This window comes from Scylla paramamosain, unplaced genomic scaffold (genome assembly GCF_035594125.1).
Source record: "Scylla paramamosain isolate STU-SP2022 unplaced genomic scaffold, ASM3559412v1 Contig2, whole genome shotgun sequence".
Taxonomy (NCBI): Eukaryota; Metazoa; Arthropoda; class Malacostraca; order Decapoda; family Portunidae; genus Scylla; species Scylla paramamosain.
The window spans coordinates 1,235,001-1,247,500 of record NW_026973667.1 but is presented as its reverse complement, the minus strand read 5'-3'; the positions used below and the strand labels follow the sequence as shown (position 1 = coordinate 1,247,500).

At 34.0% G+C, this 12,500-nt stretch overlaps 1 protein-coding gene and 1 long non-coding RNA gene across 2 annotated transcripts in view; both read right to left on the bottom strand.

Moving 5' to 3' along the window:
* Positions 1-2,878, bottom strand: part of LOC135096052 (uncharacterized) — a 6,222-nt gene extending 3,344 nt beyond the window's left edge. Inside the window, exons 1-2 of the long non-coding RNA XR_010264566.1 lie at positions 888-2,878; positions 1-97 (exon numbers count right to left, since the gene is read on the bottom strand). The exon at positions 1-97 is cut by the window's left edge and continues 3,344 nt beyond it. This is a non-coding gene — a long non-coding RNA (uncharacterized LOC135096052). The remainder of the gene's footprint in view (positions 98-887) is intronic.
* Positions 2,879-5,342: 2,464 nt separating this feature from the next.
* LOC135096051 (transcriptional repressor scratch 2-like) overlaps positions 5,343-12,500 on the bottom strand; it is a 15,319-nt gene continuing 8,161 nt past the window's right edge. The window contains exon 2 of the mRNA XM_063997268.1: positions 5,343-12,500. This exon is cut by the window's right edge and continues 4,346 nt beyond it. The gene's annotated coding sequence lies outside the window, so the exon portion shown is untranslated.

Below are 12,500 nucleotides of genomic sequence, written 5' to 3'. Positions count from 1 at the left end.
TTGAGATATTAACGCAACCCTTTCAGATATTAACCTAACCCTTTCAGATATTAACACAACCCTTTCAGATATTAACACAACCCTTTCAGATATTAACCTAACCCTTTCAGATATTAACATAACCCTTTCAGATATTAATACAACCCTTTCAGATATTAACCTAACCCTTTCAGATATTAACCTAACCCTTTCAGATATTAACACAACCCTTTCTGATATTAACACAACCCTTTCAGATATTAACGCAACCCTTTCAGATATTAACACAACCCTTTCAGATATTATCACAACGCCTTGCCAGTATTACCAACACAAGCCTTGCCAGTATTACCAACACAAGCCTTGCCAGTATTACCAACACAAGCCTTGCCAGTATTACCAACACAAGCCTTGCCAGTATTACCAACACAAGCCTTGCCAGTATTACCAACACAAGCCTTGCCAGTATTACCAACACAAGCCTTGCCAGTATTACCAACACAAGCCTTGCCAGTATTACCAACACAAGCCTTGCCAGTATTACCAACACAAGCCTTGCCAGTATTACCAACACAAGCCTTGCCAGTATTACCAACACAAGCCTTGCCAGTATTACCAACACAAGCCTTGCCAGTATTACCAACACAAGCCTTGCCAGTATTACCAACACAAGCCTTGCCAGTATTACCAACACAAGCCTTGCCAGTATTACCAACACAAGCCTTGCCAGTATTACCAACACAAGCCTTGCCAGTATTACCAACACAAGCCTTGCCAGTATTACCAACACAAGCCTTGCCAGTATTACCAACACAAGCCTTGCCAGTATTACCAACACAAGCCTTGCCAGTATTACCAACACAAGCCTTGCCAGTATTACCAACACAAGCCTTGCCAGTATTACCAACACAACCCTTGCCAGTATTACCAACACAACCCTTGCCAGTATTACCAACACAAGCCTTGCCAGTATTACCAACACAAGCCTTGCCAGTATTACCAACAGAAATTGTAAATAAATGTTGTGATATAAACACAGAAAGATAGAGGAAATTAAAGTTTAAGAAAGGGTTATCGTGGCGTCATTAAACTGAGCCACCAATGAAAAATGACAAAGAAGGAAATTAAATAAAAAAAAAAGAGTAGAGAATTTTTTTTTATATTAATTGTGTTTATTTATTTATTTTTTCGTATTTACATAAAAAAAAGGCTGTTTTGTTAAGAATCTTGTATTATCTTCTCTCTTTTTGTGTTTTTTTCTCTGCAAGTTATTTTTTTTTATTTGGGGTAAAAACACAAAAGAAATGAAGGAAATGAAAAGAGAAAGAAGGTGCATGGAGGAAAATGAAGGAAGGAAGGAATGAAAGAAAGAAAAAAAAAGCAAGCATATTTCGGTTTAATTATTTTCATTTTCTCTACTTTCCTATTAATCTTATTTCCTATTGTTTGTTTCCATCATTTATCATCATTCTTTCATCTCCCTTCCTAGTATGTGCGTGTGTGTGTATATGTGTGTGTATGTATATATGTTTAATCATTCATGTATATTTATGTAATCACTTAAAACACTCCAAAACACACACACACACACACACACACACACACACACACACACACACACACACACACACACACACTACCCAGTCCTATACAAACCAGCACAACGCCTCTTCCACTTCCTCTTCAAGACCTTAACCATGTCATTTGATTCCCTCTGACACCACTTTACAGACCATCACAAACCAGCCCAGTCATTAAATTCTCTTAGAAAAAAAACGTATATTTTTGCTTTGAATCCTTTCTGGAACCGCGCACCAGCTGTTACGCCCTTCTGAAACCATTACAACCCCTTACAACCCTTTACAACCCTTTACAACCCTTTACAACCAATTACAACCCTTTACAACCCCTTACAACCCTTTACAACCCTTTACAACCACAACCAATTACAACCCATTACAAGCCATTACAACCCTTTACAACCCTTTACAACCCTTTACAACCCTTTACAACCCTTTACAACCAATTACAACCCATTACAACCCTTTACAACCCTTTACAACCCCTTACAACCCCTTACAACCCTTTACAACCAATTACAACCCATTACAAGCCATTACAACCCTTTACAACCAATTACAACCCATTACAACCCTTTACAACCCTTTACAACCCTTTACAACCAATTACAACCCATTACAAGCCATTACAACCCTTTACAACCCTTTACAACCAATTACAACCCTTTACAACCCTTTACAACCCTTTACAACCAATTACAACCCATTACAAGCCATTACAACCCTTTACAACCCTTTACAACCCTTTACAACCAATTACAAGCCATTACAAGCCATTACAACCCTTTACAACCCTTTACAACCAATTACAACCCTTTACAACCAATTACAACCCATTACAAGCCATTAAAAGCCATTATAAACCTTCCTATCTTTAACAGCATATTGAGGAAAGCAAAGATATTGTCCGGTCTGATCTAGAGACCTCCAGAATTGAAAGAATATTTAGAAACCCTTTTTTTTTTTAACATTTGCTGTTATCTGTGTACTAAAAATTGCTTCACTTATTTAACAAGCAAAATATTCGATCACAGGTACCACTTGTTTACAAAATCTATAGGTCATTTAATTAATAGAAATCATTTTAGGTATATTTGAAAGTATGGGTGCCTTTTACCATACAATTTGCAACACTTTTCAGCCTCACCACTAGAAATCGAAAGAAGAAGGTGGTGGAATTCTCTCTCTCTCTCTCTCTCTCTCTCTCTCTCTCTCTCTCTCTCTCTCTCTCTCTCTCTCTCTCTCAACGTGTAAGGGGGTGAAAGATTAAAATTTGATCTTTTCTCTCTCTCTCTCTCTCTCTCTCTCTCTCTCTCTCTCTCTCTCTCTCTCTCTCTCTCTCTTCTCTCTCTCTCGGTAACCAGTAAAGAAAACTAAGCTTATTAGAGATAGTGAGCTAACTCTTTCTTTCTCTATCTCTATTATTATTATTATATTATTATTATTATTATTATTATTATTATTATTATTATTATTATTACTATCTTTATTTCTCTTTAATTAAAGCGAGAGTGAGACGAGCAGTTTGTGAGATAACTCTAATATGTGTGTGTGTGTGTGTGTATTTATATATGTACATGTCTGTTTGTCTGTATGTTGTCTGTATGTATGTATGTATGTATGTATGTATGTATGTATGTATGTATGTATGTATGTATGTATTTTCATTAACAGGTGTGCAAAGAAATCATGCATAATGTTTTCTTGATAATTTTCCTTAGGTGAGAGTGACGGAAAGCGAAGGAGAAAGGAGGAGGAGGAGGAGGAGGAGGAGGAGGAGGAGGAGGAGGAGAGAGGAGGAAAGGGAAGAAAGAAGAAGAGGATAAGAAATGAGGAAGACATAAGAAAATATGAGAGGTTAGTAAAGAGAGAGAGAGAGAGAGAGAGAGAGAGAGAGAGAGAGAGAGAGAGAGAGAGAGAGAGAGAGAGAGAGAGAGAAATATATATATAAGCATTCTATTTCATATATACAACTCTGATTAAATTCCTTAATAATAATAAAAGTAGTAGTAGTAGTAGTAGTAGTAGTAGTAGTAGTAGTAGTAGTCGTAAAACTAGCAAAAAACTATTACGTAGGCCTAAGAGTCTATACTAAGCCTACTATCTTGACCATCTAAGCTTCACTACAGTGCCTATGATAGTTTAAGTAGTAATAGTAATAGTAATATTGTAATAGTAGTTTTATTCTTTACAATACAGAAGCTTTGATCAACCAGACAGACAGACAGACAGACAGACAGACAGACAGAGCTGGAAAAAGTGGTGTTAAAAAGGGGAGGACCTCTACCCGTTTTCTTTAATATATTTCTCGTTTTCTTTTATTTTTTTTGGGGGTCAAGTTCAATATTTTTGTTTTCTTTTTATTTATTTTTTGTTTATTTTTGTTTTTGTTTTTTTCTTTCCTTCCCTCCCTCTTTCTCTCTATCTCTCTCTCTCTCTCTCCTCTCTCTCTTTCTTCTCTTCCTTTCTTTATCCTCTCTTTCTCTCTCTTTTCTCTCTTTTCTTTTCTTTTTTTTTTTTTCCTTCCCTTCCTCCTCTTTTCTTTCTTTTTCTTTCTCTCTCCTCTCTTTCTCTCTTTCTCCCTTTCTATCTTCTCTTCTTTCCTCTCTTCTTTCTCTCTTCTCTTCTTTTCTTTGTATAATTTTTCTCTCCTCTCTTTATCTCTCTCTCTTTCTCTTTCCTTCAGTTTCTCCATTTCTTTTCTTTTTTTCTCTATTCTTTCATTCTTCTTCATTTTTCATTTTCTCTTCTTTCTTCTCTTCTTCTCTTTCTCTTTCGTTTTTCTTTCGTTCTGTTTGTTTTTTCTCTCTTTTTCCTTTTTTTCATTCCTTTTGTTTTTTCCTTCTTTCTCTTCTCTCTTCTTCGTTTTTTTCCTCCTCGTTCATTTCCTTATTTCTTTTCCTTCTAATTCTTTAATCATCCTTCATTCCTTCTTTCGTTTCTTCCTTCCTTCCTTTCCTTCTTTGAGTCCTTTTCGTTTTTTTTTACATTTTCTTCTTTCTTTTCTTCATTTCCCTTCTTTTTTCTTCTTCCTTCCTTCCATCCTTCCTTCCTTCCTTCCTTCCTTCCTTCCATCCTTCCTTCCTTCCTTCCTTCCTTCCTTCCTTTCTTCCCTCCTTCCAAAAACCATCACTACCTCCCCCTTCCTCCTCCTCCTCCTCCTCCTCCTCCTCCTCCTCCTCCTCCTCCTCCTCCTCCTCCTCCTTAGGCCTACATATTATAGAACCGGAAATCAAATTAAAAAAAAAAAAAAGAGGGTGTTTTAACCCTTTCGAAAATTGAGCAACGACGATTACCATGCTATCTGTTCAGAGTAGGCCTATAAATTTTTTGGAAGGGGGGAGGGAGGGGGGTGTCTAGGCCTAATTGTACAGGTAGAGGTCTTGTTAATTTGTTTTCACCTGATGTTTTGTCTCACCTGTGTGTTGTCTGTTGATTGTTATTATTATTATTATTATTATTATTATTATTATTATTATTATTATTATTATTATTATTATTATTATTTTTCACTACGTATTTTTGTGATTTTTTTTTAATGAGTATTCCTTTCTCTATATTTTTTTTTTATTTTTTTTATCATTTTATTGGTTTTTACTATTATTATTATTATTATTATTATTATTATTATTATTATTATTATTATTATTATTACTTTTCGTTTTCATTTCATACCACGTTTGGTTTCGTATTTTGTGAAAAACATTTTTTTTTTGGAAAAGTTTGGAAAAAAATTGGATGATAGGTTTGATATGGTTGTTGTTGTTGTTGTTGTTGTTGTTGTGTGTGTGTGTGTGTGTGTGTGTGTGTGTGTGTGTGTGTGTGTGTGTGTGTGTGTTCATGTTTTCTGGTTTGCATGTGTGTTAGGGTGTGTATATATGTGTGTGTGTGTGTGTGTGTGTGTGTGTGTGTGTGTGTGTCCCCAAGAAACACATGGATTGTCACAAGTAGTAGTAGTAGTAGCAGTAGTAGTAGTAGTAGTAGTAGTAGTGAAAGAAAAAAATAAATCAACAGTAGAAATAGCAGCAATAGTAGTAGTAGTAGTAGTAGTAGTAGTAGTAGTAGTAGTAGCAGTAGTAGCAGCAGTGGTAGGTAGTTACAGGTGAATCCTTAACGTTGTGACTCAGGTAGCAGGTGTTGAAGGGGGGGGTAGGGGGGCTACCATGACTCCTTCAAGACGAGAAAGCTGCCCTGAGTTGTGTTGTAGGCCGTTTGAGAGAGGGGGGGGCGGGGGCTGACTGGGGGCTGACTGGGGGCTGATTGGGGGGCTGACTGGGGGGCTGACTGGGGCTGATTGGGGATTAATTTGCTTTTTTGGGGACTAGACCAGGCTTAACTCAGGCTAGATATGTCTCAGGGGCTGATCTGAGAAGTGTATGAGGCCTTAGAGGGGCTGTGGCAGGGGCTAGAATAAGCTTAACTCACAATAAATATGTTTGAAAGATTCCGTGAAGGGCTGAGGGACTGAAAGAGCTCATTCAGGGGTGTATATTGCTTTGCAGGCGGCTAAGATGGGGCTGAATTGGATATATGGGGCTAGAATGGAATAAATCGAGACTAAATATATCTTTAAAAGGAGCTAGCAGGATTTTATGAGCTGGGGGCTAAAAAGGGGTTGAATAGGGGTAGATTCTGAGTAAATAAAGGGGGCTGATGGGGCTGAATTAACGTAAATAAGGGCGTGGAAGGGCTTTTAGGGGCTAGATGGGGCTGGAATGAGAACAAATATAAGCTTGGCAGATCTGAGAGTGACTGAATGGGGCTACATTGTGGATACAGGCTTGGGAGGGCTGAGAAGGGCTAAATGGGGCTAAGTGACTGAAAGAAACTGGATTAGATTAAGATTGAGTAGGGCTGAGTGAGACTGAATGGGTCTTTTTTGGTTTTCGTTAAGTTTCCCCTTATTTCCCCATTTTTTGTTTGTTTGTTTGTTTGTTTGTTTGTTTGTTTTCCTCCCTTCTTTCTCCTTCTTCGCTTTTTTTTTCATTTATGCCTGTTTTCTTTCTTTTATTTTTTTTCTCTTTGTTTCTCTTTTCCTTCAGTGTCCCGCCCGTCGTTTTCTATGAGATTGAGGAATACATCAGTGCCCCCTTCAAGTGCGAAAGAAAATGGGATTCTTGATTTTTGTATTTTTTTCATTATTTTTTTCTATTTGTCCAGAAATTTTCGTTTTTTTTTATGTATGAACGAATTTTTCTTTATTTTTCTTTCACATCTTTATTCAATTTATTTTTTTCTTATTTTATCGATTTTTTTTCATATTTACGGTGTTTTATCTTCTTTTCTTTCTCTCTTCCTCCTTTTTTCTATCTCAGTTCCTTTTTTTCCTTTTTTTTCCTCATTTTATTTGTATTTTTGCGCATTTTCCTTTATTTCATCGAATTATCTCCTATGTACGGTATTTATCTCCCCTTTCCCCTTTGTTTCCTTCCATCTATCTCATTTCCTTTATTCTTCCATCCCTCTTTATACAAAATCTCAAACTTCCTTCTCTTTTATCACCTCTTCCTCCTTTCGTATTTCATGTTTTTTTTTTTTTTTCTCTATGTTCTTCCTTCATTCTTTATACAAAATCTCAAAAAATTTCCTTCGTTTCTTTTGTTTATTTTTTCCTTCCCTTCTGAAATTTTTAAGGTACAAAACTTTCATTTTTTTTTTTTTTTTTTGCCTCGTTAAGAAAAAAAAAAAAGGGTTAATTTCATCTCTTACAAAAATAACGGTAACCTAAAATATATATATAGACAGACAGACAGACAGACAGACAGACAGACAGACAGGGTATATGCATAAGTACAAATATTTTCCTGTCTGTATGTCTGTCTGTCTGTCTGTCTGTCTGTCTGTATGTCTTAATTTTCATTGTTCAGAGAAAAACCACGAATATAAAAAAGCAGACTAACATTTTTTTTTCTCTCTCTCTCTCTCTCTCTCTCTCTCTCTCTCTCTCTCTCTCTCTCTCTCTCTCTCGTTTTTTTTGCTTAATGTAATGGCTGGTGAAAAACATTGACAAGTGAACGAAGTGATATGAAAAAAAAAAAAGTTCACTGAATACAAACTTTCATTGTGTTTCTACCTTTTGTTGAACTGTGAATGCAAACTTTGGAGAGAATGAACGAAGGAATATTGAAAAAAAAAAAAAAAGGCCGTAAATTCTTGGCATTGTTTGGTAATGAGTGAACGAAGAATTAGTGAAAAACTGGATGTACTTCACTGTGTTTCGACTTCAGCTATGAATGCTTTTTGTGAACGTTCATTAATGGTGCAATGAATGGAGGAATATTGAGAAAAGGACTAGATAAATTTGTGGTTCAGTTTTAGCAATAAGAGAATGAACCGATAATTATTGAAAAACTGGATACATTTCATTGTGTTTCGACTCCCTTCAATCATAAACGCATTTTTTTACATTGAATACTGAAGGAATGAACGAGTAAATATTGAAAAAAAGGCTTGATAAATTTGTGGTTCAGTTTTAGCAATAAGAGAATGAACCGATAATTATTGAAAAACTGGATACATTTCATTGTGTTTCGACTCCCTTCAATTATGAATGCAAACTTTAAATACTTAATAACGAGAGAATGAACGAAGAAATATTGGAAAAAATATAATTAGTTTGTTTGTTGTTGTTGTTGTTGTGTGTGTGTGTGTGTGTGTGTATGTGTGTGTGTGTTTAGTGTCTTTAGTGGTGAATACAAACTGTGAACGTAGAAGTATTGAAAAAAATCGATAAATTTTGGACTCAGAATTATTTATTTATTTATTTATTTATTTATTTATATTTTAATGTTTTTTTTCTCTCCATTCCTATTGTATTTATTTATTTATTTATTTATTTATTTTTATTTTTTTCGTATTGTTCTTTTCATTTTCTTTGTGGCTTAATTTTTTCTCTTTTCTTCCCTTTAATTAAATCATTTTCTATCTATTTTCTCTTTTTATTCATTTTTTTTCTCTTTATTTCGTTCTTTTTTAATCTTTATCTGTACATGTTTTTATTCAGTATTCTCTATTATTAACAATCATTTTTATTTTTTTCCTCCTTTTTCCTTCCTTCTACTCAATGTTTCCTTTCGTTCTTTCATTTTTACCTTTCTTGTTTTGTTTTATTTATTTTTTTCCACATTTTAAATTTAGTCAATATTCTTTATTATTACTATTCATTCTTTATTAACTTCACTTCCATCATTTCCCCATTTCCTTTCATTCTTCCATTTCAACCTATCTCCTTTTATTTATCCATTTATCCATTTATTATAAAGTCTGCATTCTTTTCCTTCTACTTCCATTCCTTCTCCTTATTTCACCTTCATTTCTTCATTATTCCCTCTCATCCGTTTATTCCAAGCTATCCTTTTATTTATTCATTTATTCACCCCCCCCCCTAACCCACCCGTAACCCACCCATAGTCTGCATTCAATACTCGTGGTTCTCCTCTCTCTAACATTGCAAAAACACTGAACACTTATTAAATACCTCATCACACTTTAAAATACAAAAGAAGTAAACCGACTTTAATTAAACCTACGTTACAAAATACCTGTGTTTACCTAGTAGTGTTTATTTATTTGTTTATTTATTTTATTTTATTTTTTTTTTGCGATGCGTGTCTCACCTGGTTGACTGACAGGTGAGCACGTAACATAGGAACCACGTAAAGGAAGAGAAAGCGATAAAGGATAAGAAGAGAATAGAGATAGGTGGTAGTAATGCTCTTCTAAACGCATAATAGTGAATTGAGTGAAGGTTTTTGGAAATGTTAAGGTTTCTGAGGCAGTTTTGCACTTCTTTTCAGAATTTTTCGTGTGTGTGTTTTTTTTTCGTGAGTTTTTTTTTCTTTTTTTGTGTGTGTTTTCTTTCAGTCTTTCATACTTAGGCAAACTTTTACACACACACACAGACATACAGACAGACAGACAGACAGACAGACAGACAAACAGACAAACACAGACACGTACAGTGAATTGAGTGTTTTAAAAAATTAAGGACCTTTTGAGGCAGTTTTTTGCACTTGTTTCATGTTTTTTCGTGTTTTTTCATTCGTTTTTGCTCTCTTTTGACAACCTTACACACACACACACACACACACACACACACACACACACACACACACAGTACATCAAAGTAAGATAAATATATTTTTTTAGACGAGTTAACCTTGCATTCAGATCCCCGTTTTCGTTGCTTTCATGTCCAGTCCACCTCGTTTTCTTTCATTTTAAAAATTCGTTGGAGAAATATATCAAGGAGAATGCATGATACAAAATACATCAAAATACAATAGTCACCCTTTGATTCTCACGTTTTCTTCGTCTCTTCCATCTCGTTTTCTTTCATTTTAAAAGTTCGTTGAAGAAATACCAAAGAAATTCAAAACACGTCACATCACAATAGTCACCCTTTGATTCTCACGTTTTCTTCAGTAAGTGTATAGAAAATGGAGTGTCCGTTAGTAATATTCAAAAACATTTAAGTCTCTCATTCCAGTGTCTCGTTTTCTTTAGGAGGACTAAAGAAAATGGTGTTGAAAATGTTAAAAAAAAATATACAAGTCAGCCTTTTGATTCTCGTTTTCTTTGGTAGAACTGTAAAGAAAATGTAAGGTGGCTTTCTTCTCTCCTCACTGTTCACTTGTTCAGTTTTGGTGTCCAGTTAGTGTTGTTGTTTTTTGTTTGTTTTTTTCAATTATTTTAACACTGTAAATAGAATCAATAAATTTTCACATGAAATCATAAATTTTGACACAAACTTGAATTTTTTTTTTTCACTTCGTCACTTCACATAAAAAAATAATAAGATAATAGACTTGATTCATTCTTCTTTACTCTTCAAGACACTTCATAAAAAAATAAATAAAAAAAAACACAGAAATAGGTAATTATTTTAACACAAACTTAATTTTCTTTTTTTTTTTTTTCGCTCTCTTCGTCACTTCACGTAAAATTTAATAAGAAGATAATAAACTTGATTCATTCTTCTCTACCCTTCAAGACATTTAATAAGAAAGAAAAGATTAGAAGCAGGTAATTTTAACACAAACTTAATTTTCTTTTTTTTTTTCTCTCTTCGTCACTTCACGTAAAATTTAATAAGATGATAATAAACTTGATTCATTCTTCTCTACCCTTCAAGACACTTAATAAAAAAAAGAAAAGATTGGCAGATAATTTTAACACAAACTTAATTTCTCTTTCACTTTGCCACTTAGAAAACAATTATAAGCTTTAAACATTTCAACTCAATTTTAAGTAATTATTGAGTTCATATTAAGCTTTTTTTCTCTCTCTCTTTTTTTTACAAGCTTCTTTTTTTTTTCACTTTGTCACTTGAAGAAATAAATAAATGCGTAATGAATTTAACTTTTAAGACTAATATACTAGTCCCGTTTTCCTTTACGTCTCCACTCACTTAAAGAAAACGGAGGTAGATGATAATTTTGACACAAACTATTTTCTTTCACTTTGCCACTTAGAAAAAAATAAATAAATAAAAAACTGAGAATAAAATTGAACTAGACATGAAAACCATAAGTGGATAAACTCAAAATTCTTCTTCTTCTTCTTCTTCTTCTTCTTCTTCTTCTTCTTCTTCTTCTTCTTCCTTCTTTCTCTCTTCTAATATTATCAAAGTTTTCCTTTCCTTCAGTTTCCAAAATCCTTCACCACCAACGTGATACAAATAAAACACACACAAACTCAATTTTCCTCCATCTTTTCTTCTTCTTCTTCTTCTTCTTCTTCTTCTTCTTCTTCTTCTTCTTCTTCTTCTTTATCAAACGCTTTCACACTTCTCTTTCAAATTTCTTGTGTGTTTTTTTCTTCATATTCTTCTTCACTCCTGCATCTTTCTTTTTATTTATTTATCTTTTTTTTAATCTTTCCTTCGTGTTCTTTTTTCATTAACAAACTAGAAATACATTTTGCTCTCTACTCTTCAATTTCAATCATCTAACAAGAAAACTAAATAAAAAAAAATAAATATGAACCAATAACAACATTTTCTTCCTTGCATATGTCTATTCCATCAATCTTTAACAACAAGAACCACAAATAAACCTTTCTCTCTCAGCCAGTGTCACACCTCCAATTCCAAAATCTTTCACACGCAGGAAGAATGAACACGAACAGACAAACAGACAAACTCATAGGCGTCATGTCCTCTTTCCCTTCACCAAGCACTGCCACACCTTCGAATCACAGTTCAGAATGAAGATATATATAGACAAACTCAAAATTAACCTTCTTCTCTTTCTTTCTTTCTTTCTTTCTTTCTTTTCCAGTCTTTGTTATACTTCTCCTTCTTTCCTTCTTTCCTTTCTCCAGTCTTTGTCGCACCTTTCTCACGCATAGACAAACTGAAAACACTCCATATATTTTCTTCCCCCTTTTATCAACCGCTGGTACACTTCTTCATTCACTTCCCACACTTGCATCGCCAGCTCTGTTCAGACACTTACTTAACAAGCACTTAGCACTTCACAAACACTTCACAACTCAACGACAGCCAGTTCACCTGCTCTCTCACTTTCAAAGGTACACTAAACAAAGCAGGATAAAGGAAGGGTATTGGTATAAATAGGAATACTTAAGGCCAAATACGTGTGACTCAAGATAGAAAGATTTTAGTTCGTATTAAAGTAACGATTTGAATATTGAAATGTAGGAAAGGCAGTTTTAAACACATTTCTTTTTCAATCAGTAATGAAGAAAAGTTTGAAATAAATATGAGTAAGTAATTGTTATAGGTACAAATTCTAACTAATGAGAGATTTGAATAGTGAAAGTTAACACAATTTTAAACACAATTCTTCTCAGTCAGTAATGAAGAAAAGTTTGAGTATTGAAATGAACATGAGTAAGTAATTATTATAGGTACAAATTCTAACTAATAATAGATTTGAATAATGAAATAAAAGTGACACAATTCTTCTTCAACCGGTA